The 5000-nt window shown below is 53.3% G+C and overlaps 1 non-coding gene across 1 annotated transcript in view; it reads right to left on the bottom strand.

Moving 5' to 3' along the window:
* LOC124745484 overlaps nt 1-1709 on the bottom strand; it is a 1908-nt gene extending 199 nt beyond the window's left edge. Inside the window, exon 1 of the ribosomal RNA XR_007011032.1 lies at nt 1-1709. This exon is cut by the window's left edge and continues 199 nt beyond it. This is a non-coding gene — a ribosomal RNA (small subunit ribosomal RNA).
* Nucleotides 1710-5000: the final 3291 nt, after the last annotated feature.

Below are 5000 nucleotides of genomic sequence, written 5' to 3'. Positions count from 1 at the left end.
AGCTTATGACTCGCGCTTACTGGGAATTCCTCGTTCATGGGGAACAATTGCAAGCCCCAATCCCTAGCACGAAGGAGGTTCAGCGGGTTACCCCGACCTTTCGGCCTAGGAAGACACGCTGATTCCTTCAGTGTAGCGCGCGTGCGGCCCAGAACATCTAAGGGCATCACAGACCTGTTATTGCTCAATCTCGTGCGGCTAGAAGCCGCCTGTCCCTCTAAGAAGAAAAGTAATCGCTGACAGCACGAAGGATGTCACGCGACTAGTTAGCAGGCTAGAGTCTCGTTCGTTATCGGAATTAACCAGACAAATCGCTCCACCAACTAAGAACGGCCATGCACCACCACCCACCGAATCAAGAAAGAGCTATCAATCTGTCAATCCTTCCGGTGTCCGGGCCTGGTGAGGTTTCCCGTGTTGAGTCAAATTAAGCCGCAGGCTCCACTCCTGGTGGTGCCCTTCCGTCAATTCCTTTAAGTTTCAGCTTTGCAACCATACTTCCCCCGGAACCCAAAAGCTTTGGTTTCCCGGAGGCTGCCCGCCGAGTCATCGGAGGAACTGCGGCGGATCGCTGGCTGGCATCGTTTATGGTTAGAACTAGGGCGGTATCTGATCGCCTTCGAACCTCTAACTTTCGTTCTTGATTAATGAAAACATACTTGGCAAATGCTTTCGCTTCTGTTCGTCTTGCGACGATCCAAGAATTTCACCTCTAACGTCGCAATACGAATGCCCCCGCCTGTCCCTATTAATCATTACCTCGGGTTCCGAAAACCAACAAAATAGAACCGAGGTCCTATTCCATTATTCCATGCACACAGTATTCAGGCGGGCTTGCCTGCTTTAAGCACTCTAATTTGTTCAAAGTAAACGTGCCGGCCCACCGAGACACTCAATAAAGAGCACCCTGGTAGGATTTCAACGGGGTCCGCCTCGGGACGCACGAGCACGCACGAGGCGGTCGCACGCCTTCGGCTCGCCCCACCGGCAGGACGTCCCACGATACATGCCAGTTAAACACCGACGGGCGGTGAACCAACAGCGTGGGACACAAATCCAACTACGAGCTTTTTAACCGCAACAACTTTAATATACGCTATTGGAGCTGGAATTACCGCGGCTGCTGGCACCAGACTTGCCCTCCAATAGATACTCGTTAAAGGATTTAAAGTGTACTCATTCCGATTACGGGGCCTCGGATGAGTCCCGTATCGTTATTTTTCGTCACTACCTCCCCGTGCCGGGAGTGGGTAATTTGCGCGCCTGCTGCCTTCCTTGGATGTGGTAGCCGTTTCTCAGGCTCCCTCTCCGGAATCGAACCCTGATTCCCCGTTACCCGTTACAACCATGGTAGGCGCAGAACCTACCATCGACAGTTGATAAGGCAGACATTTGAAAGATGCGTCGCCGGTACGAGGACCGTGCGATCAGCCCAAAGTTATTCAGAGTCACCAAGGCAAACGGACCGGACGAGCCGACCGATTGGTTTTGATCTAATAAAAGCGTCCCTTCCATCTCTGGTCGGGACTCTGTTTGCATGTATTAGCTCTAGAATTACCACAGTTATCCAAGTAACGTGGGTACGATCTAAGGAACCATAACTGATTTAATGAGCCATTCGCGGTTTCACCTTAATGCGGCTTGTACTGAGACATGCATGGCTTAATCTTTGAGACAAGCATATGACTACTGGCAGGATCAACCAGGGAGCTGCGCCAACTAGAGCTGAGCAGCCGGCCGCCCGGGAGTGTGTCCCGGGGGCCCGCGCGAACACGCAAGCGTCCGCTCAATCATTCTGCAAACAGGAGGAGGCTGAGCTCCCCTGCACAATACACCTCGAAACCCTCTCAGGTCCCGGCGGCGCGCAGCGCCGTCCCAAGTACTTGGTCGGGTTCGAGAGAGGCGCAATCGCCCGGAGTTAGGCGAGTAGACGCTTTCGGTGCGACCACCCGTGCTCCCAACTGAGCTTGCCGCTGCCGACAGAGGCCCGGGAGCGTGCTGTCGTGGCATTGCCGGCGGGAGACAACACGCGCCACCTACGGTGACCGGCAGCTCCAACGCCAGCGCCACAGAAGGACAAAAGCCCCACTTGGGTGCCGAAGCGAACTCTCCCAGCACAGCGCACGCGCCAACACATCCGCACAGCTGCGATACAAACCACCAGCGAGAACCGCTGGGGCGACCGAGCAGCAGACGGCGTCGCGGCGCCGAGCGCCGGGCGGCGGCGCATCCTCAACGCACACAGTCCTCAATCGGACCAGCACACTGAAGATGTCCACCGCGCTTCGCACCGGGCCCGCGAGGACCTACTTTGGCCGCACGGCGCCGCGCGCAGGGTGCGCCGGCGCGCAGCTGCGACGCCTGCCGCGTCCGTCGGCCGGCGCGCCTGCCACTGGCCGCCCCCACCAGCCGGCTGTAGCGCGTGCGCCCACGCACCGCGCGGCCAGCACGCCGGGAGGCGCCCCCTCACCGGCCGGGGACGGTCCCACCCAGCCACCACCGCGTATCGCTTCACACCCAGATGCCGTTCAGTTTCATCGGCATGGTGGGTATCGCTGGAACAACCGGTTAGTACCTCAACCTATCGTCGCCATCACCGATTCACCCCTAGCGAGAACAACCGCACCACAACGGGTTACCATTTCTTCATTTGCGTAACTTCACCAGAAAACGTAGGCGTCCATCGCCATTAGCAACTTCAACGATTATTGCATGCCTGTGTCAGGTGTCACGCCACACTACGTCTGCCCACATACACGCAACAAAATGTGCACGCCTAGACAATACGTGGAAGGTGGCCCCCGTACGTATGCGATGTCCATTGCTCGAACGACTGTCAACCGGCCTCTGTAGCATGTCGCAGATATGGAACGCGGTGCACCATGCTATCACGGTGTTTGAGGAGAGACGACTAGGTCCGAATACATCAACACACAGCTCATGCTGATCGCCATCCACGGCGTCCGTTCCTCCCACACGTCTCTATGGCGTACCACACTGCAATCCAGCTCTCATAGGGAGACGACACGTAGCTGCGTGCACAATATTTGCACTGTATGGTCCGCCGTTTTTGGGCGCAGTCGTTGTACGGTCACACATGTGCCACGATGTATCATTCAGTACATAAGGACGAATGTGCAGTACAGATTGTGGTTCACGCGTACGACATCAGCGGACAGTTGACACAGGCCGCACCACAACGTAGCCTGCGTACGTCGCATGCGAAGGGCATTGAACATGCAAACTTGTCACCAACCAGCTTGCGAAGGCAGGGGGCAAGGTGGGGACGTGGGGACGTGGGGAGGGGTGGGGGGGGGGGGGGCGGCATGTACGTCCTGCTGCCATCCACATTACAGTGTACAGCAGGAGCATGTGGAAAGTCAGCAAGACTTGCAAGGTGTTTAACATGAAGCGATACACAGGGGAGCGGGCAGTGCGAGTAGCGAACTATATTGCGAGGGTTGCGGGTGGGCAACACTACACTAATTGAACGAGTCGTATAACAATTACAGAGCAGGTTTAGGCGACAACGTGGGTTACGTTAGCGGACAACGTGGGTTACGTTAGCGGACAACGTGGGTTACGTTAAGGCACAACATGGGTTACGTTAAGGCACAACATGGGTTACGTTAAGGCACAACATGGGTTACGTTAGGGCACAACATGGGTTAGGTTAGGGGACAACATGGGTTAGGTTAGGGGACAACATGGGTTAGGTTAGGGGACAACATGGGTTAGGTTAGGGCACAACATGGGTTAGGTTAGGGCACAACATGGGTTAGGTTAGGGCACAACATGGGTTAGGTTAGGGCACAACATGGGTTAGGTTAAGGCACAACATGGGTTAGGTTAAGGCACAACATGGGTTAGGTTAAGGCACAACATGGGTTAGGTTAAGGCACAACATGGGTTAGGTTAAGGTACAACATGGGTTAGGTTAAGGTACAACATGGGTTAGGTTAAGGTACAACATGGGTTAGGTTAAGGTACAACATGGGTTAGGTTAAGGTACAACATGGGTTAGGTTAAGGTACAACATGGGTTAGGTTAAGGTACAACATGGGTTAGGTTAAGGTACAACATGGGTTAGGTTAAGGTACAACATGGGTTAGGTTAAGGTACAACATAGGTTAGGTTAAGGTACAACATAGGTTAGGTTAAGGTACAACATAGGTTAGGTTAAGGTACAACATAGGTTAGGTTAAGGTACAACATAGGTTAGGTTAAGGTACAACATAGGTTAGGTTAAGGTACAACATAGGTTAGGTTAAGGTACAACATAGGTTAGGTTAAGGTACAACATAGGTTAGGTTAAGGTACAACATAGGTTAGGTTAAGGTACAACATAGGTTAGGTTAGGTTAGGTTACACGTTGTTGTAAGGAAAGGTGTAGGGGGGGGGGGGCGGGGGCGGCAGGTTCCTTGATAGTGATTATAGTAAGTGAATGCTTGTGACATGATCAGATTTGTCACGTCAGGATGCACCTTTGGCTTATTAGAGGCGGCGCTCCAATTCTATGCTTGTGTGAGACCTGTGTCTTTGACTCATGTCATTGTTTGTGCGCTGTGACAGGAGGTACTATTGTGATGTTGGGTGCACCGTTGTATAGGACATGTGTGGGTGTTGGTGCCTGGTCTGCGCAATGGTGGATGTCGAAAGGCTGGGATATTGTATTTTCCGCATGGACCTCCTGGTCTGGTTGTGATAGTGTGGATTGTGTAATGTGGCGGAGAAGATGCACTGGATGTTGTTCCATGCTGGTGCTTACATATTGTATGTGCGCCCGTTAGAAGCAGAGAGTGGTGCGTGATCAGAGTGTCTGGCTGACGTGTGGTTCCCATTGTGGGCAGACTCTTTCAGCATGTATACGGACAGTTGTGTATATTTGCTGTAGTTTGATGGCTCTGCATTGATTACTAATCAGCGCCGTGTGTACGGGTAATCTGGTTCCAGTCCAAAATGTTCCATCTGTGTACATTAGTGACAAAGACTCTCCCCAT

Source organism: Schistocerca piceifrons, unplaced genomic scaffold (genome assembly GCF_021461385.2).
Source record: "Schistocerca piceifrons isolate TAMUIC-IGC-003096 unplaced genomic scaffold, iqSchPice1.1 HiC_scaffold_321, whole genome shotgun sequence".
NCBI classification, from domain to species: Eukaryota; Metazoa; Arthropoda; class Insecta; order Orthoptera; family Acrididae; genus Schistocerca; species Schistocerca piceifrons.
The sequence above is the reverse complement of the archived record's forward strand: the minus strand, read 5'-3'. Positions and strand labels throughout refer to the sequence as shown.